The sequence below is a fragment of the Argentina silus genome (genome assembly GCF_951799395.1).
Source record: "Argentina silus genome assembly, chromosome: Y".
Lineage (NCBI taxonomy): Eukaryota > Metazoa > Chordata > Actinopteri > Argentiniformes > Argentinidae > Argentina > Argentina silus.
This window is the reverse complement of record NC_139654.1, coordinates 41384970-41412346: the sequence shown is the minus strand read 5'-3', so window position 1 is coordinate 41412346 and position 27377 is coordinate 41384970. Positions and strand designations below refer to the sequence as shown.

Below are 27377 nucleotides of genomic sequence, written 5' to 3'. Positions count from 1 at the left end.
GTGCTGTGTCCTTCTGCAGTGCCCTGGGTGGAGAGCTGGACCTCAGTGAGACTACAAACCAAAGTTATACATAGTTAGTATATAGCTGGTATGTGATTCCAATTCTCAGAATGAGCCATGAATCAGGAAATTTGGTGTTTCACATATAAGCATTAGCAATGTTTTTTTTAATTGTTTTTTATGACTGCCATGGGAGTGGCTGTGGACAAAATCTGCGATGGCCCTATATCCAATTACATTTCTGAAGTCCCTCTCTATCAGAAGAGGTTTTATGCTCTCACCTTTAAACCCAGATGAACATGTATTTTAATCTGAACTGTCCTAGACTATTAAATATAACTTGAAATGGTGACTGACTACTGCTTGAGTTTGTTTTGTGTGAATCTGTAATGACACCAACTCTCATTACAGACCATTATTGACCAATAAGACACTTTACTGAATTTCTATTTCTATTTCTCATAGAGTGAAATAAGGCAGATTTCTTGACAGATTTCATGTTGACAGACATCAATAGCAGACTCCAAAGTCACTAGGTCTCAACTACCCAGCTGAAGCATATTGAACAACACTTATTGGATTTGTGTTCTAATGGCCTACTCTATGTTACCTAGTGATAGGTTTGGGAATTGTTATCTGGGTTTCGTTCTTCCTGGTACATCATCTAAGGACTACCTTCTGACTATGTACAACACTCACACACACATGCTAGATATTCTGCCTGATGGGAGGGCAGGACAGTGATGTCAGGTTTGTGTGGTCATTTGATTGTTGTTGTTGTAATGGCTTAATTACACCTTATTTGGCTCTGTTCTAACCTACCACTCTAGTCTTACACACACGTTGCTGGGGAAATGGCACAAGAAAGACGCAATCCTAGCAACGACAATTGTCAGTAGCACTAATTATTCTGTAATAATGATGCATGACATGTATTTTCAACACTTTTCAAAAATACGTCACTAATGTACACAAAAATACGTCACTGTAATGTATTGGCATTATTACAACTTTGTGTTTCCAATGTATTAATAAGGGCTTTCCCTATTGGCTGTGTAAGAGTCCTTAGCTGTTGTGCACATGCGCTGTACTCTGTCTTAAAATTGATCAGTCAACGAGCATCCACGTAATGTTCGGTCTCCGTTATTGAAACCGTGAATATATATAACTCTAAATATATTACAATTTGGCGACGAGGATGGGATATCTAATGAAAGATGATCCCAGTGACGAGAGACAACTTTGCAGCAAGTAGAACGCAATAAACGAACTTTGTAGCTCGAAAGAAAGAGGCTAGCAAACGGAAGCTAAGTAGCTAAAGGCTACTAGTTTCCAAATCGGTGCGTTAGCTGAATACAAAGAAGGACAGGAAGATTTCGAATCTTACTTGGAAAGACTGGAACAGTGGATGATCGCAAACGAGGTGGACACTGACAAAAAGGTCAGCGTGTTCCTGTCGGTAATCGGAGCGGATGCCGACAGACTTAGCAAAGAATTTAGTCAGTCCTGAAAAACCTAGCACACAAACCTACGAGGAGCTAAGCGAGTCGCTCAGTGAGCATTACAAGTCGAAACCGCTTGTCATCGTGGAACGTTTCCGTTTCCAAAAAAAAAATCAACAAGACGGTGAGTATGTCTGATTACATAGTAGCTTTGAAGCAACTTTCAACTCATTGTGAGTTTGGTGCACATCTTAATGATGCACTCCGTGACCGTTTTGTTAGTGGGTTAAAAGCTGAGGCTGTGCAGAGGAAACTTTTATCGCAACCAAGACTAACATTCAAGACTAAGACTATTAAGTAATAAACAAAGTCAAACAGTCAGAACAAAAGGCCTGATTAGAACAAAACTTGATGACGAAATGTAGTTCTTGAATGTTATTGGTGTATGTAGACAGGAATCAGAAACACGTTGAATAGAAGGCGTTAACCTGTGTGAAATCTATAAAGACAGGTGACTGAGGAGATAACGGGGTCGGCTCTCATGTTCTGCGGGAATAAAGTCTTTGAATGAATCAACAGCTCTGGTTAACGGTATTTTATTTTTAAGTATTATAACTTAAATTCTACGACACTAGCATTAGCAAGGAAGGCTTCGTGTTTTTCAGGATTGGCTGTGCGTGGACTGGGGCAGCCGTTTCTACGACAGGTTGTTGTTGTTGTTTTTCTTTTTTGCAGGGCTCCCGTTGGGAGGACAGCGAGAGCGACTTCGAAGCGGGTATGTGACGTTTAATTACATTTTACAGTAGTAGACACAGTCAACAAATGTATCTGGGTAATGGCATGACTATTTGTCAGTTAGTAGCAATGGTAGCATTGTTAGCTTTAGCTTGAACTAGCTAGCTTGCTATTCACCTACATGCATTTTGGACTTGTGCTGTGTTGTTTCACAACAAATATTGAGTGGTTCAGAGAGAGTCTAACTATTGTTATTGCTCATACTTATTCTTCTTTTTCTTATCATTATTATTCCAATTCTTCCGATTTTTTGGTATGCTACTCCTCCTACAGCGTTCAAGCTATTTAGACTAATCAAACTTTAAAACGTGCGGAGAGGTATTTTAAAGTCATGATATTTATTCCGATTCCGAACCCTAGCACATATTCCTGACCAATCAGCGGGTAATGCCGCCATTAGCCTTCCTTCTCCACATACCCAATAGTAATCTGCCACTGGCTCATTCTGGCTAAGATATATATCGATTAGAGGTATGCCTCCTGGTGCCCCAGGAGCCCCTAATCTCAGTACCAGTGGTCCAGAACAGTTTCTTTGCCTATCTTGTTTTATCCTGCGCCTCTCATTGGATACTTCTTCTTCTGTCTCAAACATGTTAGGGCTACTTTAGTACTACCTTACGGGTCGCATTGGTATATTGCTTGGTTATAAGCTACTTTTGGCCTAGGTTGTTCCATATTCCAAGGTACAATACGCCACGTGACGTGACAGTCCCCTTTAAATTTCCCCAGGTTTGCGGTGCCATATGTTATGTTAAGTGGTTTGTCGAAGCATTCAAACTTTTGCTTCCCATCAATTGAATCCGGGGATCTCCCTCTTTTTCTCATCTATTCTCACATCTATTTTTCTGCATTGGTCTCTAAAAGTTTGATCATAAAACGGTTGGTATCTGGTGTTGCTTAAGATACCCAAACATTCGGCTGGACAATATGGTCGTTTTGATTCTTCTATGGGACAGGACTTTTTATATAACTGTGCACATGCCTGGTATGTGTGTGAGTTAGGTACAACTCGTAGTTTTTTAAGTGGTGATGGACAACACATGAGGCAATCTCCTTCTGTTACTGACTGGGCTGTAAACTCTCCCCATTTATACCAATAATTTTGCTTTGCCTGTTCCCATAATGTATTTACCTTATATTCTCTGTCCCTATCTCTTTTGGTTTCAACCTTTGTTTGCTTCACTTCCTGACTCAATTCTCTAGGCAGGGCCTGTTCTATTTGGGACAGCATATAGATTAGTATTATTACTTTATATATCACTAGTCACTTCCCCAGGATCCCCCAGGCTCTACTGTCCTTCCCGTTCGGCTGGGGGCTGGATTTCCGGCCCCTGTTCAGCCTCTGTACCTGTTCCTTCATTTCCTCTGTGCTCCTGTACGATCTTACCCGTTCCTTCGTCTTCTTCTCTGGTTTGCTTTTTCTTCTTGCCTCGGGACCCTGGTGCAGTGGTTCAAGTGGTACCAGGTTAGACTCCCTCGGACTTGTATTGCAGTGGGGGTGGCTCGCACTACCTCGTACGGTCCCTCTCTCCTTGGCTCGTTCCACTTCCTCCGGAAGACTTTGATGTACACCTGGTCTCCTGGAGTTATCGGATTGGGCAGGGGTGGCTCCGGCTCCGGCTGCTTGTCTTTTTCCTGTGAATATATATAATTTTATGTATCTCAATTAGTTGTTTCATGTACTGCTTTAGTTCCATCTGGAGCTGTTCCAGTGGTGGTCCTTTGTAAGGTATATATTATATCGAGCCTTCTGATTGGCTGTTAAATACAGCCCCCTGATTGGCTGTTAATATCAAGCCTTCTGATTGGTTGTTAAATACAGCTCCCTGATTGGCTGTTAAATACAGCACTCTGATTGGCTGTAATATCGAGCATTCTGATTGGCTGTTAATATCAAGCCTTCTGATTGGCTGTTAAATACAGCCCTCTGATTGGCTGTAATATCGAGCCTTCTGATTGGCTGTTAAATACAGTATAATAGCTTTATTGGCTGTTAAATAGAGCCCTCTGATTGGCTGTTAAATAGAGCCCCCTGATTGGCTGTTAATATTGAGCCTTCTGATTGGTTGTTAAATACAGCACTTTGATTGGCTGTAATATCGGGCCCTCTGATTGGCTGTAATATCGAGCCTTCTGATTGGCTGTTAAATACAGCCCTCTGATTGGCTGTAATATCGAGCCTTCTGATTGGCTGTTAAATACAGTATAATAGCTTTATTGGCTGTTAAATAGAGCCCTCTGATTGGCTGTTAAATAGAGCCCCCTGATTGGCTGTTAATATCGGGCCTTCTGATTGGCTGTTAAATACAGCCCTCTGATTGGCTGTTAAATAGAGCAGTCTGATTGGCTGTTAAATACAGCCCCCTGATTGGCTGTTATTATCGAGCCTTCTGATTGGCTGTTAAATACAGCACTCTGATTGGCTGTAATATCGAGCATTCTGATTGGCTGTTAAATACAGCAGTCTGATTGGCTGTTAAATAAAGCAGTCTGATTGGCTGTTAAATAGAGCCCCCTGATTGGCTGTAAATATCGAGCCCTCTGATTGGCTGTAATATCGAGCCTTCTGATTGGCTGTTAAATACAGTATAATAGCTTTATTGTCTGTTAAATAGAGCCCTCTGATTGGCTGTTAAATAGAGCCCCCTGATTGGCTGTAATATCGAGCCTTCTGATTGGCTATTCAATACAGCCCTCTGATTGGCTGTTAAATAGAGCCCTCTGATTGGCTGTTAAATAGAGCCCCCTGATTGGCTGTTAATATCGAGCCCTCTGATTGGCTGTTAAATACAGTATAATAGCTTTATTGTCTGTTAAATAGAGCCCTCTGATTGGCTGTTAAATAGAGCCCCCTGATTGGCTGTTAATATCGAGCCTTCTGATTGGTTGTTAAATACAGCCCTCTGATTGTCTGTTAAATAGAGCCCTGTTAAATACAGCTCCCTGATTGGCTGTGAATATCGAGCCTTCTGATTGGCTGTTAAATACAGCCCTCTGATTGGCTGTAATATCGAGCCCTCTGATTGGCTATTCAATACAGCCCTTCTGATTGGCTGTTAAATAGAGCCCCCTGATTGGCTGTTAATATCGAGCCTTCTGATTGGCTGTTAAATAGAGCCCTCTGATTGGCTGTTAAATAGAGCCCTCTGATTGGCTGTTAAATAGAGCCCCCTGATTGACTGTTAATATCGAGCCTTCTGATTGGCTGTTAAATACAGCCCTCTTATTGGCTGTTAATATCAAGCCTTCTAATTGGCTGTTAAAAAGCATTTTAAAAACATGAATGTAAATGTATATGAAAAGATGTTTTGCTATTGCTAGCTGATGATCGTTATCTCCACTCAACCGAAAATATTTTTGCCCGCCTATTGGCGCTAATTTAACGTTGTGCATGTTTTAAAAAATAAATGAATCCCAACACTGCTCTCCAACTCTGTGGTTAAGTAGATTTGATTTGATTTGATTTGATGTTTTTTTATTTTTTTTTAATTGACTGGTAGGTAGTGGCATCCTGAGTTTAAAGACACCAGAGGGTCAGACTAATTCATCTGGTGTACTGAGTGGTCTCTGGCATGCCAACACTAATCTCTATTCTCTCCCTCTCTGCTATGTCCCCTGTCGAAAGTCTGGCCCTCTCCCGACCTGCATTTCCACCTGGGAATGTCACTCAGAGCTTCAGAAGGGGGATTATTCCAATAATCCTCGGTCTCAAGGAGGCTCTCGACAATACCAAGTGGCCCGGCTGGCGCTAAACAGAGCACGTAAGGCTGATACATTTTCTATTAGCTCCATTAGCAGAGCCAATCGCAGTGCCCCATTCCATTAGTGCGCCATTAGTGTCCATTAGCAGAGCCAATCGCAACGCCGCATTCCGTTAGTGCGCCATTACTGCCCATTAGCAGAGCCAATCGCAGCGCTCCATTCCATTTGTGCGCCATTTTGTGGGCGGGTGACGTTTGGCTAACTGGGCTTTTGTCACACTGCTCAGATCACACCGGTAACCTGGCTTGATATATTGATTTGATCAATGGAATTGTTTATATATATTAATACTTTCTTGTCTTATCAGTTCATAGCAACACACTTGCAGCTCTCGTTGTTTGTTGACGAGAGACAGACGCTAGTTCTACGTTCGCTGAAAACTTGATTGAATGATATACTGATTTGATCAATGGAAATGTTATGCTGAATTAATACTTTAATCAGTTTATAACAACACACTATGAGTTCGCTGTTAACGAGAGACGGATAAGAGCGAGTTCGAGTGCTACCTAAGGTAAGCTAGCTGTACGATTGCTGAAAATCTGTGTCAAGTCACTAAAACCAACTTGAATAACTTCCTTATATTAGTTGAATCACTAAGATAAGATCTCAGATGATGAAATATGTGGTTTGTCACTTGTTTGCTGGCGAAATGTTGAAACTGTCCGCTGTGTCTTTTCATTTTACCGTTAAGTGCAGAGAGTGATCCATTCTAGACAGATTGATTTGATTCATAACCATTTTTATTGACAATTAAGTGTATGGTGATAAAGGCTTATGATTGATGACAGGTAGACAGATTTCATTGATTATACTAGTCCCATGACAGACTTTCACAGTTAGATATATTGCTCCTAGTCCCATGACAGACTTTGACAGTTAGATTGACATTCTTCCTCTTGTTGGCCTCAGATGGCGACCAAGAAGCACAGGGCCATGGGGGACAGGACAGTGAGTGGCTGTCTCGCCTCAAGACCTCTGCCACCACTGGGGTTTGGCCCTCTGATGTAGAGGACAGGCCAGCCCCCAGTCAGAATAGGTGGTATGCTCTCTACCAGAAGGTGAAGTTTGTCTGAGAAATACACCAACAGATATAAGGTAGGTTGTATATGCCATGACATTGAGCATATTTGTCATGCTGAAAAAGGATCCCATTATCAGTGGTATCGATTGTTGTTGTATCTGTATGTCTTCAGCAGCCAGCCAATGATTGCCTCCACTCTGGGAGAACCAGAGGCTGCGGCCAAACTTGAAGCTCTGGTACGAGCACCGATACCAGTTCTCATTTACAACCAGGCCCCAATACCAGAGCACTTTTTCACCCACAGGCTCCTGGCGAGGATGCCCTACCATCTGTGGAAGGTCAGGGTTTGCTGCCCAATGTGTAGGAGGCAGCTCACAGGTTTTTTGTGTTTATTTCAATAAAAACATTTCTATTTTCAAATATAAATCTTTTATCTGAGTTTTATTCAATCAATTTGACACATTGCTAATAGCGAGTGATGCAGTCCATAAGAGAAAGAAACAGAGGTCTGATAATTTTATAACTGATAATTTCAGATGCATAAACAAAGTTACACACACACACAAGTAACAGACCTGTAGGCCCATAGCAGTCAAACAACAGCAAGTGTACATAAACTTCTGTTTGTTATGTCACAAGAAGCAAGATATTGGCTCAAGGGATCTTGAATTTACACAAAACAACACTTTGGGAAACTTTGCCTGTTTTTATTTCTGGCGCTGGTGGGATTCGAACCGGTGACCTTCGAATCCACTCTTCGCCCTATTCAAAAAACGGAAAAGGCGACATTTTTTCTTTTTCTTTAATCGTTTAGAATACATACTGACAAATAAACTAGTAGATAATGGAAAAGAAGCCTCAATTTATCTCTCTTTCTTTTCCCTCTTTTTCACACCTTCTTACCCCCCCTTAACAGACAAACTTGTCTTCCCCAGCCCTGGTGCAGTTGGTAAAGCACAGGACTGTATGTTCAATAACAGTAATCCTTAGGTCGCTGGTTCAAATCCGGCTCGAAGAAGGAGCTTTTTTTTTACCAAATACATTGATTTAACTGTTTTCAGGTTATACACTTTCATATGATACAACTTGTGTAAATACTGTGATTACATTTTCTCTTGCCACACCTCTAAAGTTCTATAGCCATTGTTCTGAGAAGCACTGTATAATTTACCATATGAACAGCGGTGATTTCGGAGGGAGTGGTGAGGGATCACAGTAATGGGGGTACAGACATATCTTGCCGATAGGTGTGAAATGTTGAATGCCGATTGATCAGTAAGAAAGCGCTGATTGATCAATAAGAAAGTCTCCCCATTGTTCATTCTCTCCCGCCCTCTCTCATGTAAGCACAAGCCCATCAGCCGATAGCCTTGGCGGCGCCTACCATTATGTTTAAACTGTATAAAAGGCAACCCTGATAATCGTCTCTTCAGACTTGTGCTGAACAGACCCCCGGATGTACGCTGGGCTGCTGTTACGCTCTTGTCTCTTATTTGCAAGCAATAAATACCGGACTCAGATATTGTGGCTACTCAGGACTTGTTTCTTGATTCTTACCTCCGAAGAGCTGAAGTACAGAGTGGTAAATCCTAGACTTTCACCACAATTTGGGGGCTCGTACGGGACCGTCTGCCCTGAGTTCATCGTCTCTCTGCCAAGAAGGTCAAAACTCGTATACGGACAGGATATATTCCTGGATCCGAAATCCTCCCTTTGAATGTTCGGAACGCAAAGGTTGAGAGAAAGGCGCCTGAAAGGAGAGGGACGGAGTTCTCAGGCACGGCGAGTCCATAAAGACATTGAACTCGGAAGAGGTGAGTCCACAATATTTGTGAATTAAAAATCTGTGTAGGACTAGGTGCTTGCGAAAATTCTAAGCAGGGCTATGGTCGACTTTGTAAATCCCTGGTTGGACCGGGTCGGCAGTTGAAAAGTCCTAGCCGGGCTAGGTCGACTGTTTTGTACGGTTGAAAATCATAAATCTGGGCTGAGGTCGACTGTTTGGAAATCCCTGGTTGGACCGGGTCGGCAGTTGAAAAGTCCTAACCGGGCTAGGTCGACTGTTTGTACCATGCTGCTGGTAAGATAAAGAAGTTACGGAACGGGTCGCGGAAGGTAGATTGGAAGGTTTGGGGATGGAAATCTGAGGTGACAATTAGACGGTCACAACAAGAAAAAGGCAGAGCAGCTAACGATGAAAGAGGAAGGGGGAGCCAGGGATGGTAAAGCAAGTTGAATCAAGAAGGTAGACACAAAGTTGAATCAGGAAAGTAACCGCAAGTTAGGTAGGCTAGGGTCTTCTAACCAGTGTCCTATAGTTTTATTGTCTGAGCAGGTTGATGTGGATTTCGACCGCCTCTCTGTCCGCCCACCACGGTACGGCGGAGAATAACCGAGAGTAACCGCCAGTGTCGCCGACTGCAGCTGAAGGACATCATTCCTGTGGAGATGCAGAGGCTGACCAAGTATCCTCTACTGCTTGAGAGCATAGCCAAGTACACACGTACCATAGACTACTACGATTTCACAACGACTACAATTCATGTATGTTCCTGTGGTGAGGTTCTCCTACAAGCCCCCTATGTGTTTTTCGCCTCACCTGCACACTTTTTAAACCTTGTCTTTTTAAAACTGCTTTCTCTTTCACCTCCCTTTTTTGCACCTCCGCCCCCTTTACCTAACACCCCCCAACCCACCCCCTCCAGCTCAAAACACTTGCTCACTTTCTGGTGTAGTGCACTTATCGGCCCACATTAACAATGAGATGATGAGTTGATGGATGACTGGTTGACGTTTGGTTGTTGTTTTTGACCCCTAGAGGAGATGGAGGAGAGGGACAAGGTGAAGAGGACAGGAGACTGCTGCAGGAAGATACTCAACTATGTTAACCAGGCTGTCAAAGAGGCAGAGAACAAACAGGTAACCAGGACCGTGTGAATAGACGCCATTGATTAGACCCAACATTGGTGGTCACATGCCGATGAGGGGTGTGCCGATCTCATATTACTTGTTTCCGTAAATTAGGACTTGATACTGGTAATCGGATAATACTTGTGATCGGACAACCAGGACTGTGATTTAAATGCTTAAAATGAAGGAGCAGGTCGTTTAGAATGCCACTGAGCTGCACAAGTTGGTCAGAATGCATATTAGCAAGCACCTGTCATTATTTTTGTGGTATGTTCAATGTTTTGGTTAGTAATATAATGATTCATGATTTACCACAGGACAACATGTGTGATTGTTCAGTGCTCATAAGTGTGTGTGTGTGTGTGTGTGCACGTTCCTATCCTTACAGGGACTAGAGGACTACCAGAGACGGTTAGACCTGTCCTTACTGAAGCAGAGTGAGAACCCCATGATCTCATAGTTCAAGGTGAGGAGGCGCTCCACTACTCTCCCATTCACTTCTAATCAGAAAGTTTCCCTTTAAGGTTCCTGTTTGATTATTTTGAATTTCTGTAAGTTATTCCCTTGCGTCTGTTATCCATAGCCTTGTATTCTTGTTTGGCATTGTTACGTTCCCACTCCTACATGTGCGTTTCCTTGTTGTGTTTTGTGTTTCCTTCTGTTTTTCCCTTGACCTGTCACTCTACATTCAGGTGTCCGTCAGCAATTGGCCATTCGTCCCAATCAGTCATCACCATTCCTGACCAATCAGAGGGCTGTCCGTGTCATTTAAAAGCTCCGCTGGCCTTCCCCTCGGGAGTCGACCCAGTTGTACCGTAGCTTATGTTTGCTGTCGATTCGCTGTTGCTTAGTTGTTCGAAACCTCCGACGTACTTATTTACATTTAGTTTTCTTTTGGTATACTTGCGTCATTGTTTACGTATAGTTTTTTTCTCAATATTTGTCTGTCTGTTAAATGTACGCCATAGGGGTAAGGTGAATAGGTAAGAGACCCATGGGTTTACATTTCCAACACGTAGGCTCATCTCTGTTACAATTCACCAGGTTAGGAGCGGGTGCCGCCCCATGTATGTTCTAGTCTAGTGTAGCATAGCACTTTAGCATAGCCCTGGTAGTATAGATTACTATTGCACTAGTTTAGGACATCACCTTTGTTTATGATTTCTTTGCTTTGGCACCGCTCATAGTTCCCTTTTCTCCTTGGCGTGTGTCTTGTGTTGTGTTTTCCCAGAGGAAATAAATAATTGTATATAGTTTACACTGTGGTTTGTGCCTGTTTAATTCCTGCAATAAGTCCGTGGCACTACCTTTTTGTTGCGACTCCTCTACCGCCCCTAGACGTAGACGAGTTGTCATCTGGAGTCGTAACAGGCATTATGATTGTTTTCTACTCTGTAAAAGCCAAAAATGTTCAGGAAAAGAAGAAACTGAAGTTTTGATGATGATTTGATGATTCACATTCTCCTGTCGAATATGGATCTCACCAAGAGGAAGATGGTGCATGAGGGACCTCTCTCCTGGAAGGTCAACAAAGACAAGACAATCGGTACGTTGACATGAATGAAATGTGTTTTAGCGCAGAGAGAAAATACTGCATTTAAATTAATTCATTGTACTGTACACAGATTTTTACATTTTACAATGTTTTAAAGTTGTGAACGCCTCTCTGAAGGTATGAGCTTTAATTCTGACTTCTGAAAGAACATAGATTCCACCAACAACTTTGTGTCCCTTAGAAAAAGGAGTCACTTCCTCTCTGGGTCTGCAAGCCCCGCTCACAGGGTCCAATCCATTCCAAAATCAGAGGAGGAGGAAGAGTTGCCATTGCCAGATAGGGGAGAGGAGGAAGATTTGAAGGAGGTGGTGGTGGAGGAAAAGGAGGAGGAGGAGGTGGAAGAAGGAGCCTTCCTAGAGGGCGAGCTGGTAGACAGACTACCCTTCTTCCAGGAGAGGTCACACCAGGGCATCGCCGTCAACCACCAGGAACCTGACGCAGAGGAGGCCCTGAGGACCTGTGAGTTCACTGCCCTGGCCTACCCCAGTAGACTAACAAAGCACGGTGCTATACTGTACCATAACCATGTCTTACAGTCAAACTCTTCATGTACGGTCTACTACTCTACATCTATGCTTTTGTTCTGTCAAGAACCTGTGAATTATTTTTTCTATTCTTTTTTTTCTTTTTTTTCTTCGATTCTGGGTCCGCTATGGGAGGTGTCTATTTAATTGGTGGAAAGCCGCGGCACCTGTTTTTGGAGAGAATCCGAGTTAGACGGGGAAGTGGAACAGCTTTTTGACCACAAACAATCACCACAAGCTACTGCAAACTAACAAAAGTTATTGTCACAAATTGAAAGAAACAATTCGGGATCAATATATTTTGTTTATGGCATTGAAGAGCCACAGAGAATATTTTTGTTGAACGTTAATGCATAATAAATGCTATTTTGGTTTGAATTCTAACTTTTGATCTCCGCTTTTTTCTCTATCTTGGATTGTGTGTTATTAACCCCGCTCCAGCTTCGACAGTGGCTATTTGAAAGGAGTGTTTTTGTTATTTCGTTATGTTGTTAAAAGAAGCCACAATAGAAATTGTAACACTCCAATCTATAAATCAAGTTATGTGCAATTCTCAGGAAGGAGAAGAACTGGGGAGGAGGGGGAGCCCAACAGGCCTGCCGAGACAGAGAAGAGCCATTCCAACAGCAGCACGCTGTCCAACTGGCGGGACAACATCATCTTCGTCAACAAGGTCTTCCACCAGATACAGATGTGCAGAAGTACCATGGGCTCGGTGTTGTTATTGTTTAATATTGTCTAAAAGTATGAAGAGTAATGTTTTTACACGATAAGGACCCGGACCAGATTAAACAAACGAAACGAACCTACAAACCTAGTATTTTCACTGTAGCAAGATATGATAGAAATACATATACATACTGTAATAATGTTTGTTCGTACGGAGGCAGACGCAGTATGGTAGTGAGGGAATGTAGCTCCCGTTTATTAGCACAGTGGTCAATTTGGCTTTTCAGCCCGTTTCAAAGTTCAGCGACTTTCCAGTCGTCTCTCTCTCTCGGAACCTGCTCCTTCGTTCCCAGCCCACCTCCTGAAAAAGCAGAGGCACACACATCTTAAGCATCTAGTCAACGAGGCTTCATTTGCAACAGGTGTGCAACGGAGCCTCGCCGACATAACCCTGGCCATGGTCCTGTAGCTCCCTCTACAGGCCGAACGCTGCATGTCCCCCCACACATACAGTCATGAGAAAAAGTTAGGACACCCCCCAAAATATTAAGTTATTCTCTTAAAAATATGGACATATCAATATGTTATCTTCTTTCTAACAATGTCTATAGATAAAGGGGATGTAATTGAACAAAAAACTATGAAAATGTAACTTTGTAATCATTTATTTAACGAAAAATTAACAATAATGCCAATTCCTACTGAGGAAAAAGTTAGGACACCCTATGCCCTAATAGCTAGTATTGCCCCCCTTGGCTGAAATAACCTCAATTAGACGTTTCTTATAACTGTCTACAGGTCTCTGACATCAATTGGGAGAAAGTTTTTCCCACTCCTCCTTGCAGAATTCTTTCAGCTGTGTGATGTTCGAGGGGTGTCTTGCATGCACAGCCAGTTTCAAATCAATCCACAGCATCTCAATAAGATTAAGATCCGGGCTTTGACTTGACCATTCCAGAACTCTCAATTTATTTTTCTTGAGCCATTCCTTGGTAGATTTACTGAAATGTTTTGGGTCATTGTCATGTTGCATGGTCCACATCTGCTTCAGCTTCAACTTTCGAACAGATGGTCTCACATTTTCCTCAAGCACCCTCTGATACAATACAAAATTCATAGTGGATTCTATGATGGTGAGCTGACCAGGCCCTGCTGCAGAAAAGCAGCCCCAAACCATGACATTTCCACCCCCATGCTTCACAGTTGGTATGAGGTTCTTGTTCTCAAATGCTATCTTGGTTTTGCGCCAAACATGTCTACTCTTACTGTGCCCAAATAGTTCAACTTTGGATTCATCTGTCCAAAGCACATTGTTCCAGAAGTTCTGGTCTTTCTCTAGGTGTTCTCTGGCAAACTTTAGTCTTGCCCTGATGGTTTTTTTTGACAGCAGGGGTTTCCTCCTTGCACACCTCCCATGTAATGCAAACTTGTTCAGTCTCTTTCTTATGGTGGATGCATGTACTTTGACATCAATTGTGGCAAGAGATACCTGTAGGTCTCGTGATGACATTCTGGGATTGTTGGAGACTTCTTTAAGCATCTTTCGGTCAGCTCTTATGCTGAACTTGCTTGGGCGGCCTGACCTGGCCATGTTGGTGGTGGTTTTAAATGTTCTCCACTTGTAAATTATTTTCCGGACAGTGGAATGGCCAATTTCGAATAGTTTGGAGATCTTTTTATATCCCTTCCCAGACTCATATGCATCTACAATTTTTCTTCTGAAGGCCTCAGAGAGCTCTTTTGATCTCGCCATGGTGATGCAACTCACTTCAACAATCAAGAGCAAACCAAACTAAATATCTGAGGCTTAAATAGGACAGGCTCCTCCAAAATCCTCTGTAACGATGTTCTAATCATTTGCACCTGATGTGGTGCTCTTTATTATAATTTTAGGCATTTTAAGTGGAACTAAATGTGGGGGTGTCCTAACTTTTTCCTCACAAGAAGATTGCATTTCTATTAATTACATTTTACCAATCATTTTTTAAATAATTAGTTTCAGTTGTATTTGTTTAGTTATATTACCTCAATTTTTCAATATTGTTCAAATGAATATCAAATGTCCATATGTTTGAATATGTTGAAGAAGACAAAGGTTTTCATAGGGTGTCCTAATTTTTTCTCATGACTGTACATAGTGTAATGCTTATTTGATTTCCTCCACTTGCTTTTGAATGGAGTGTTGATCTGAATGACCCTATGAGATGAGATGAGTTGCATTGGACTGCCCTCTAGTGGACGGACAGTATCACTCCATCGAAGACACATTCTTAGAAATTTGACTCGAACACACTCATTCTCAGGATGAAAATAGAGATTGTGTGTGTGCAGTCAGGAGAAGGAGAGGGACAATCTCCTGGAATTATATTATATAATTATAATTCTATAATAATGATAATTATGATGTATTATCTTAATATATTATAATACATAACACATATTCTCGTAAATCTCCTGATGTCTTTATCTTCCCCCTGCAGTCCTTCCTGTTGCCGTCCTGCGAGGCGTCAACCTCGGGCCTCTGTAGCAGCCATCTCTATCCCTTTAACAACCATGTGCACCCTTCAGCTACACAGTCACATCTCCATACACGCTGATGATGTTATCTCACCTTTCCTCCTTTCATCAACAGGTGACGCCAGTGTGAAGGAAAAATCGAAAACTCCCTGGTAACACAAAGCCAGACTACAACATAAGGTGACAGATTGGAATTTTGAAGGCCACAAACCGACACTGATATTGGGGGATTGTAACCTGAACAAAATTCCTCCTTTCACCAACCCCAACATATAAATTGACAGTTACCCTGGGGCCTGCTTCTACCATTTCACCAATGTTTTGGAAAAGGGTGGACTGTGTGTGCTGCTGCCAAAAAATGGACACTAGAGGGAAGTCAAGAAGAATTTGTTGGAGCGCTATTGAACCATCAGGGTGTGAATGCTTTAGGAGAAGAAGTGCTACGTGGGCGAAAGTGCAAAGTAAGGTGTTGATTTTAAAATCATAGCAGGCCTGCCTATATAAATAGATAATAACAATTACAAGATAAAAAGAAAATGCTGGGGACATGTAATAAATTAGTAATAAGAATAATGATAAGACAATTATAGATGACAGGACGTATAACCCCCATAATAATGTGGCCATGTGTAAGTGCTTCAGTTTTCTTCAGTGGCCTTCCCAGTCACTGGATCTGAATCCAATAGAACACCTTTGGGAAGTGGTAGAACGGGAGATTCACAGCTTGAAAGTGCACCTGAAAAATCTATAGGTATTGCGTGATGCAATCATGTCATCATGGACCAGAATCTCAAAGGAATGTTTCAAACATCTTGTGGAATCAATGCCACGAAGAATTGAGGCTGTTTTAAGAGCAAAGGGAGGCCCTACCCAGTATTAATATAGTGTTCCTAATGAAGAGCCCAGTGAGTGTATATGTGTTTGTTAATGGCGGCAGCTAATGGGGATCGATCCTAAAGATAGTGAGAAAGAAAGGAAGACAGGAGTGCTGGATCAGAGACCTTGAGTGGATGAGTGCTGAGACCTGTCCTGCTCAACACCTTCAGACAGGCCATGAGTGAATGACAACTACTACATAGTAGTAAATGATGCATCTGCATGTAGAAGATTATTTTCAAATACATCAAAGTAATTCTTCACATTGAGAGAGAGTCTGTCGAGGGAGAACCCTTCAACTTTAACAATAGATATTAATATGATTTATTTAAACTGTTGGGCCCCTTCATTGATCGCAGATCTGAAATGATGATATGCTGCCCTCTTGTAGACAGACAAGATTACTTGAAGTACACATATTTTAGTGTATGTGAAACCAACCTATTCACTTCCTAAAAGGCTGCAGTCATAGTGCAGATCAGCATTACCACACACAGACAGACTTCTATGAGAAACTCCTACCCTAACCCTCACCCTATGACTGAAAGGAGAGATGGAATTGAGATGGTTAACAGGTGTGCTTCTCCTAGGACTATTGACTACCCCAAATGTGTAGGACGTGGCATAAAATGATCTTTACCTGTGTATTGTTGCATCATACAACATCTGTAGCTATATGTCGCTATTTCTTTGTTAGGTCATCTCTGTGATGTATGGCAAGGCAATGTGTGGATGTGAAACCATATCATTGATTATTGTTTCTCTTTCTCAGTTTCACTCTTTCTAAATCAATAAACCTGAAGTCAGACTGACATTCTGTCTCCAGACTCTTGGGAGGTGTTTAGAGGTGTTCAGCTATGTATGAGGACAGAGCAGGTGTCTATAAGTATTAACAGATGTTTGTTTCTTTGTCGCCACAGCCTACCTGAGTATTGCTGCTGACCATGTCCATCCCTTTATGACCACAGTGTACCCATCTTCTGATGGCTACTTCCAGCAGGATGTGGTGGAACGGGGGATTCACATCATGGAGATGCAGCCTACAAATCTGCAGCAACTGCGTGATGCCATCATGTCAATATGGACCAAAGTCTCTGAGGAATGTTTTCCAGCACCTTGGTGAATCTATGCCACAAAGAATGAAGGCAGTTCTGAAGGCAAAAGGGGGTCCAACCCGGTACTAGCAAGGTGTACCTAATAAAGTGGCCGGTGAGTGTATGTGTGTGCTCTACAAACATTCTAAACCATAACTCGTCTTACTGAATGAATACTTTATTCAGGTTTGGCCATTCAAAATAAATCTGGCTTCAGCCCCGCAGCCACGCTGGTGACTTGGTTTTTTACCTTTTGAATTCTCCTGACTGTTAATACACAGTTCATTTCAGCAAATTACCATTGCCCAGCTGTGGATAGACATCTGAGGAAGGAACATAAAGGGAGAGGTCCTGCTCAATGTAAATCAATCAACCAACCTATCAATGAATCTACAATCTAAACTGTTGAATCTATCAAAACAGTTTTCCATTAGCCCACCTTTGCATTGTGTTCGCTGTCTACTCTGCCAAGTGTGGCTGTTGGGTATTGAACTCGGGTCTGTTTACCCTTGGAAAAGACGGGAAAACTGTAGATAGATACAGAGGTAAGAAAGTGAACCAGATGAACAAAAAAGAAACACTAGAATTGTAACTCAAAATGATCAAAAAATCTCAAGTAAGTGTGATGGCACTTCTCTCCTGTTCACTAATTACCTTTTCACTGTGACTAAAGCTTTGTTCCCTTGTTTTCTCCACTCCCGTTATTACTTTCACCTGATCCTCCCCTTCACAGTATATTAAACAAAATGTCTCATTTCTATTTTTGGCATCTGTCCATTATTCTTCATCAGTCTGGGGAATCTCTTACTTTTCATCATACAATATTTTGGTTGTTTTCTGGGTCTTTTAAAGCCATAATTATCATTATCAAAGCAATCATTATTGTATGTTTTTCTTATTTTGGTTCAAGACTATGCATCTGTAACCTTTGATAAGCCTTCATCACTTTGTTACAGTACTTGGTTTTGTAATGGCAAAAAATATTTGTACTATTTTGTTTTAGTTTTATATTAAATGTATTGACCTTTCTGTGACCCAATGTACTTTGTTATTTTTAATTATGTGACTGAGGAAGAACCAAAACCGACTGCTCCTTCTCTTGTATCAAAGATGTTATGTGACCTTGGAACACTCCTACCTGCAGGCTGAGGTTTGAGATAGTGGCTCACAACGCCTACGCTTCTTTCCCAGCTTCTTGGTCAGCAAACAGGTGCAAGATATGTTTACCCCTAGACCTATGACGTATGAGCATTGGAGTTAAGGATGGTCTTCTCCTCAGCCACAGCATCAGTATCTGAATCCACACTGTTGGTGAAGGAATGCTGATCCAGCTGACCAACGTTGTATAATACTTTCTATATGCATTAAAACTCTCAACTGAGACCAAACATCGTTTGTTGTTGTTCACTGAAAGATTTCCATAACAATCTGAGGTTACTTTTGATTGACGTTGGCATGAAATATAATGTGGGAAACATTGATTTCCGTTGATGGCAGTGAATGACAATGTCAGCCAGCGATGGCTGTAGCAAAGTAAAGAAGGCTTATTATAGGTTGCAGTCACTCCTGGCCCACACCACGACTAGACTATTTCCATTATTAGACCAAGATGAACGAAAGTTCATCCAAATGTTGTCATTCTCTTTAATAGCTGCCTTATACTCCACAGACAGTTTTTCCTCTCCATGTTTTTGTTTTCTTTCGCTAGTATCTTCTTCATCTGCCCATGTTTCATCAGTGTGGAGATCCGCTTTCTTCTCCTCATCCCCCTTTTGATATTTTTTCATGTCACCTGTTTGGACACTTTCACTGTCATGACTATGATGCTGGCTGGAAATCGAGTGCAGATGCTTCAAGAAAATGGAAAAACAGACAAAGTGGTACTGTTAAACAAAAAAACAACAACTATTTTATCAGAAAAAAGACTGATCATATGTATACTTTTTTTCGGCCTGATACATATGAAAGCATTCAAAGATATCTTACTTACTCATCTAACCTCTTCGCAACAATGTTGCTGTGCTAACTGCTCAACTCTGACCTTCTAGAATATCGCAGAGCTGGCTTGGATTAGAAGAAGTTTATTTTTCCAGAAGGTACTTTGTTTATGGTGTCAGGTGCATAAAGGCAATATTAATCAGACACAGAGTTTGACCTGCAACTCACTCTACGAGCACCATTGAACTGATGATCAGCTCAGAATGTGAATGGAAAATGTGTAGGTCTACATTCCATGCATTTGCCCAGTACCTTTTCTCTAATATTAGGTATGAAAATATGACTTTCAATGTAACAATTTACATCTCCAATAACAGCTTATTCCCTACAGTATTATAGTGAACTGCATGTGTAAAAGCAGTGTGCTATATGTGTAATGCCATTTAAAATTTTACCTACAGTAGGTTACCATGGTAGCCGGCGTCAAATGGTCACCACTTGTGTGATATCACTGTGTTACAACATATTCTGTCATATTTGTTGTACTGTATCTCGCATCTCCTAGCAATAATAACCATGGCACCTCTGATGATGTCACTGTGACATCATGAAATGTAACAGTGGCACGCAGGTTCATTCCACGCTGAACATTTTAAATTACTATAGCCATGTATACAACCATGCACTAGGCTGGGCCTGCATCGGCCTTCAATAAAACCACCTCCAATGCCCTCAGTAATGCTGACATTTTAGTGGCAAACACATATTGATAGATCTTACCATAAGTCAGCCCAAAACAAATACACACCCTATCTACAACTATCTGTTAGCAAACACTTTTCCAGCTTTCTCTTTGTACTACCAATGTATTATATAGCAAACAAAATGTTCATGGAACACTCGTAAGTCTTTTTAGAGATATTTTTTTCAAAAAAGCATATTAACGCAAGTTGTTCAGAAACAATGATTACAAATTCCAGATTGCATCAAATCTAACAATGGTTAAATACATTCTTCTTACCAATTAATTGATTTATTAATGTTAATGCACACCAAGACAAAACTTGAATATTTTCTGTGCACAATACTGTACAACTTAGCAGGACATTATATCATTTTGATAACAATCATTGCTTTTTCACTGAAACATTTGGAACATTTGGTCAATGGTCAGTCTTTCTCCAACTACCTGACTACCAGGATGTTCACATACCCAAGACTCTATCCCTATGGCATTGTTTGTGACATCATATCATTGTGACATCACATCAAACTGTACTTGTGCCTGTAAAGATGCAGTTTGGGTATTTTCTCTGTAGTTACTGTAACTGTATTAATCCAAGGGCTGAGATTGGTGGAACTCACATTGCAGTATTTATGCAAAAGCTCTTTTATTACATTAGCAAATGAAATCCAAAAGTAGTTTGGGGTACTGTAGAAACCATTTACCACTGCCATAAGACCACCTCACAGGTTGATGATTTCAGTTCTCATAATTTGTACAAGTGATATATACACCAAGGAAATACACCACTCGTAAAATATACCACTTGTCCTGATTTAGTGCTATCTCAAACCTAGACATGTTGATCCTTTGATTGCTTTTGATTGAATTAGTAGGATAGAGAGGGTGAATAGTGTCTTTTTGGTTTTGTTTTCAAATTCATGCATATTACCCTAACCCCAAAAACAAGAGAAATACATGTTGCTCACCATTAATTACTTATGGAAATTCACACCAAAGACAACATTTTTATAACAATTAAGGCCTTTTGACTGAAATGTTTGTAAAATGTTGTACAGAGGACTTACCAATATTGAGTCTTTCTCCATCTACCTGATGCCCGGGAAGTTCACATACCCAATACTACCCTATGGCAACCCATGTATGATGTCATCGTATGGAACATCACATAATTGTGATATCATATCAAGCTGTAACACATGTGTTTGAGCCTATGGAGTTGTGTTGTGTAGATTGTATGTTCAAAGTAGCTCTTTTTCACATGTTATAATAAAATCAATGACATAATCAAAACAAAGTTTTCAGGTATAGTAAAAACAAACTTCCACTGTCATTAGACTGCCCTCAAGTATATGATTCCAGTTCTCAGAATGAGCCATGAGTCAGGAAATGTGGTGTTTTACAAACAGTTTTAACCATCATTTGCAATGCTTTTTTCTTTTCTTTTTTTAAATGACGGCAACAAAATCTGCGATGGCCCTACATCCAGTTACATTTTTGAAGTCCCTCTGTATCAGGAGAGGTTTTATGCTCTCATCTTTAAACCCAGATGAACATGTATTTTAATCTGAACTGTCCTAGACTATTAAATATAACGTAGATGTTTAACTTTAAATGGTGACTGACTACGACTTGAGTTTGTTTTGTGTGAATCTCAACTCTCAAGACCATTATTGACCAACTCAATGACACTGAATCACCTTCATGATCACATTACTGGACACATGTAGGCCAACTGCTCATTTTAAAATCTAAAATAATCTTTGTCATGATGGCCATTTAGGATGGAACGGGACTCGCCAATAAGAAACCAACTCCAGACTTGATGAGGTGAGGGGAGAGGAGGAGGGTGAGACTTGAGTGCAGGGGAGAGGAGGAGGAGGAGGAGGAGGAGGAGGGTGAGACTTGACTGGGTAAGGGGAGAGGAGGAGGGTGAGACTTGACGAGGTGAGGAGAGAGGAGGAGGGTGAGACTTGACTAGGTGAGGGGAGAGGAGGAGGAGGGTGAGACTTGACTAAGTTATGTGCAATTCTCCAGGGGAAGGAGAAGGACTGGGGAGGAGGGGAAGCCCAACGGGCCCGCCGAGCCAGAGAAGAGCCACTGGCAGGACAACATCATCTTCGTCAACAAGTTCTTCCACCAGGTACAGATGTGCAGAAGTACCATGGGCTCAAGTTGTTATCGTTTAATGTTGTCTAAAAATATGAAGAGTAACGTTTTTAGACGTTTCCTCACGGTCACCACTTTGACTGCACCGCTTTTGAATGCAGTATTGATCTGAATGACCCTATGAGATGAGATGAGTTCTATTGGACTGTCCTCTAGTGGACGGACTGTATCACTCCATCGAAGACACATTCTTAGAAATTTGACTCCAACACACTCATTCTCAGGATGAAAATAGAGATCATGTGTGTGTGCAGTCAGGAGAAGGAGAGGAACAACCTCCTGGAATTATATTATATAATTATAATTATATAATAATTATAATTATAATGTATTATCATAATACATTATAATACATAACGTATATTCTAGTAAATCTCCTGATGTCTCTATCTTCCCCCTGCAGGCCTTCCTGTTGCCGTCCTGCGAGTTATCAGCAACCCGCAAGGTGATCAAGGTGTACAGGAAGTTGATCCTGCAGGTAGAAGCCCACCTTCATAATGGAGCCGGAGAAGAGCAGGCTCCGGGCTTGGTCTCCAACACACTCAATCCTGCTCCAATGCCTCAAGTATTACGCTCTGCAGCGGGGGTGCGCGCCCAGCGAAATGCCCCAAAAAGCATGTTTTATACCTTGGCTAAGGTACCTCCCTGTCTGGGACATTACGTCAATGCCTGAATCACTGGGTCCAAGCCTGAATCATTGGGTCTATGTCTGGACATTGTCTATATCTGGATATTGTGGGTCTAGGTCTGCTTGCACAGTACATATCTATGTTTTGCATGCAGAACTTCTCTATCTGTTGTACATCTATGCCTTGGTTACAGTGCATCTATTACACTATTACACATCTTATTACACACTTCACATAGTTTGGTTCTCTGGTTGGTACACAGCAGGCCTGCCATGCTTCCTTTCCGTGGGCAATAGTCTAATGTTGATTTTTCTAAACCTGAATATCAAAGAATCTAGAAGTGTGCAATGTAATTGGATCCATGCAGAGAAATCTATTCCTAAATGGTACTGCACGGATGGATGTGTGCCCTTGCCTGGACACAATCATAAGACACAAGGTTACTGGATCAAAGAGAAAGTATTTAATGCTCCATACAAAAATGAGTCGTGTGTGATGATAATTCCTAAACAAGGACCATTTTGGGGCACCTATGATCTGTCATGTAACCAGGCAATACAGCCGATGAAATTGAACTACTCTAATAAAAGGAAAAAGCGAATGGGACAAAATAAAAGTGTCGCTAGTCTATCACCAGTTATAGAGGGAAGAACTGAAGCCCTCACTTTGACTATACTGGGAGTTACCACCGCGGACACTGCGGGGAGAACACAGGCGCAGGTCAGTAGGGACAAATAATTAGCTATACAATGTTACAAGGAGAAAATGTGGCCTCTGACCGAATCACCATGTCATTGGAACTTAGGATGGTTGGGGAGAAATTGTTCTAGAAACCAACACAGGTTGGTGTTAAGCCAGGTAAACAAACCATTCTTCTATTTGCAAAAAGCAACGTATGTGAGTGCACCGTGGGTGTTTTATGACCATTGGCTGAATGAAACTCTTCCATGGATATGGATAAATAAGGTTAAGCATCTGGAAACAAACCACCAAATAGGGACTAGGATAACGGGCAGTAGCTTAGAGGGCCCGGTAGAACAGGAAATGTTTGTGCAAATCATGCCCACACCTGAGGAGCTAATGTAGGTACCACAGGAGGACTTTAACAAAATTGATGAATGTGCGGCTGAGAGGCTTTTCAAGGAAATGAATGGAACTGAATTTATTAGTAATGGGGCCTCCCCGAGATGTGAGTTGTGGCAGACCTGGAGTGGCTGGTGGGGAAGCTGGACGAATGACTGTTCTTATGTCAAAGGTAATAAAACCCTGAAAGGAGTAATGCAAGCTTGGCCAGAGGGACATGAAAGAGACTCGGTTTATACATGGGGGGGTTTTCAAGAAGAGGAAGTGAAAGAATGGGTGAAACCCTGTTTAGATAAATCAAATAATTACTGGGCAAAGTATCAATATCTAGCCACTGTATTCTCTAGGTCAAGAGCTATCTTGCCAGGACAGATGTCCAGTTATCGACCAGAGTTATATGTAACGCCTAGACCATGGAAAATGACCTGTGACGCTGCCAACACCACATGCCTGGTCGAGCTGGCTAGAGGTGACTGTTCAGAAGTGTATGGCTGGGAGAATACTTGTAATGCTTATTATCATCAGCAGTATGACACGTATCGCCAAGGGGCAGTGTGGAGGAAAGAAAAAGGTCAGTGGATTCGTTCAATCCCTAGGAGAGGAGGATGTGCTAAGGCTCTGCTAGACCTCATGATCAGACGAACAACGCTAAAAAATGGTGAAATAGTCCCTTATGTGGGAAGCCCGCTCTATGTACTGGCCGAGGGACATGCTTTTCGAAAAAACTGATGTGAAGGAAAAGAGATCAAAGGTTTCGAATGGTTGGGGCCTAATCGTATATACAGCAATGGTACATGTCATTCGCCAGCCGAACACTGGCTACATTGCAGCTCAATCCTTGCCAGTGACCATGAATGCACCTGGATGGAGTTGGCTGGAGCAGCCGTGAAGGGAATGGGAATGGAAATGGTAACAGAGGTGGTGGAGAAAATAGGTGAGGGGGTTGATGTAGTTACAGGATGGGTAGGAAGGATATTCTCTCAGATATGGCCCTATCTCTTATTAATATTAGGATTGTTGATAATGGGAGTGACATTGCTAGTGACCGTGAAAGGAGGAGTAATGGCCCTGTTCAAGACCCTGACCCCCCCTGAACCAGACGAGGAAGGGCTTCTCCAAGAGGAGGAGCTCACACAGGTTTAAAATGAATTGACAGAAAACCCAGGACTCACAACCAACAGCAAGAACTGATTAACACAAAGAGAAAAAAAATCATCATTCTGGTTTCACTACCGCACCATCAGAAAAATTATTTAAAAAAATCATGACTTTCAATACCAGCACTTGGCGTGGACAAATACCAAATGTGACTGAGAGAAATGAGTTGCCATTCTATAAGGTGAGTGGCTGTATGGACTATGGCTTTATTCAGGTCACATGGTTGCTCTATTGTTGTCTGGGGAAATGGATGGAATCACAGCCGTTGAGAATGTTGGCACTGTTGGAAGGAATTGTGAGATGGGGAGTGGAGGTATTCCTGTTCAAGAAAGTCAGATATACCTTATCATGTTTTGCATGCAGAACTTCTCTATCTGTTGTACATCTATGCCTTGGTTACAGTGCATCTATTACACTATTACACATCTTATTACACACTTCACATAGTTTGGTTCTCTGGTTGGTACACAGCAGGCCTGCCATGCTTCCTTTCCAGAAGTCAAAAGATAAGAAGGTGGGGGCTGCTGTAGCTCCAAATGTAGCATCCCTGTGGTGAGGCCGTTATCCCTTCCCCCAACCAGTATGGCTTCCAGGCTCCATTATCAACACACTTTCCTATCGTATAACATATAGTAATTAATCATGTTAAAAGCCTTAAAAACCAGCAAATCGCTATATTCCTTATATTAATAATATCACACTTCACACAGCATATTTCTACTTGATTTTGGACGCCATGGCACTGTCCAGCTGGGGACTTTCCATCACCTGACCTGACCTTTTGACGGGTCTCACTTCCCATTTTCTCTCCTACAGCCGTTGCCCTTTGTACACATGACGTCAACTTTCCAAAGATATATTGCCTTGTCTCAGCAATCAACTCTGAGCAAGAATACACAGTTAAATATGATTAATTCTAGCACTTCCTTTGTTAGCGGGCCTACTCTTACAACGAGGCCTAAGCAGATATAGTGACACGGGGTCAAGCACTTGCATTCTAATTCCTCTTATTTAGTTATGCAGTTACACATATTCAGTTATAAGCAGTTATGCAGTTGCACCTATTTGAGGGATAGATCAAAGATAAATTTGTTTCAGGAACATCTGCAGCCGCGGTGTCCCTCGTCAGGTTGGGCCCCCAGCTGCTAAGCTTTTCCTCTTTCTCGCAGTGTCGTGGTGATTCACCAAGGTTGCTCTCAAACCTCGGGCCAATCCTGCTGTGCTTAACTGGGTAACGTTGGGAATGGTGTTCAGGCCGGGGAAAGGCCATACTAGACTCGCGCTCAGCGACACCCCCTCCATGGCCTGAATCCCGGCTCTGAACATCCTCTTTCTGGACCAAAGAATCCTCCTGTTCCTGTCCTCGACTCCCACCGGCTCTACCCCCTCAAAGGCATCCTGCCTTGCCGTCTCATTCTCCAGTATCTGCAGCCAGTGGGTCAGAACCTCCATTGTTTCATTATCCAGGGTAGTGGAATTATCCTCTGCCTACCCCTGTACATGGTTTCCCCCATCTTCCATCTCATTCCATAATGCCAATAGTTCTCTTAACGCAGGGATGGTACTGTTCTTACCCCTTTTTTGACGGTTTGTCTCCCAGTCGGGAAGGGTTACCATTCTCTGCTCCGCCAGCCAGCATGTTTGGCTGAATCTCTTTGTACTGGTGTAATATACTCGCTCATTGGTTTCTTCCCATGGTCCAGTCCCATAGGAATACAGAATAGCCAGGACTGCTATCAGTCCTGTCGTGGTTATTAAACATGTTCCTATTATGTAGCAGGTCATTGTCGTTATCCTTTCCGTTGTCGTGCCGGTGAGAAGATTGATTCATGGTCCGTTCTTTTCCCTATTGTGCAAAGAATTTCATCCGGCCCAGGTCCCTGCACCGGCATTCTCCACACACATAGGCTTCGATGACCTTTACTGGTTTCATCAATAATTCGGTCATAGCAGCATCTTTAATTTCCACTCTTACTGGTTTGTCCTTACCAGGCCCAGACCATATCTCCTCCAGAGTGGTTGGTTCCCAACAGATTGCACATACGTTTCCAATCCGTCTCCACTCCAGCGCCTCCTTTTCATGTGTTAAGAAGCCATCCTTTGCTAGTTGTAATAGGTGGCGGGCTCTACCTGCCTTGAGCCCATATGCGTCTCTCCTAGTAACAACCACCCCCTTAACCGTGGCCACACGGACCTAGGGTGGTAGGTTCTGTGCATTAGTGGCCATTTTGGAATCCTAGTTCTTATCTGACTAAAAAATTGGTTTCAACTGCTCCACTCCTTGGATCCCCTCGTTCTGTAATAACACGGTGTTACTGTCAAGTATCTGTGCAACTACGTCTGACTTCTCATATTTTGTTTTCACTGCCGCGTCAGTGGGGTGGTATTTGGCTCTGATCCAGACTCTTTGTCCTACTTTGAATATCACTTTTGGTTTGGGTAGTGGTTTATCCGTTAGAGTGCCTCTCCCGACCTCCTCTGATCGGA

At 42.1% G+C, this 27377-nt stretch overlaps 1 pseudogene across 1 annotated transcript in view; it reads right to left on the bottom strand.

Moving 5' to 3' along the window:
- LOC310824129 (cytochrome P450 3A27-like) overlaps positions 1–26342 on the bottom strand; it is a 113559-nt pseudogene extending 87217 nt beyond the window's left edge. The window contains exon 1 of the transcript in view: positions 26163–26342. The product of the transcript in view is annotated as a cytochrome P450 3A27-like (transcript). The remainder of the gene's footprint in view (positions 1–26162) is intronic.
- Positions 26343–27377: the final 1035 nt, after the last annotated feature.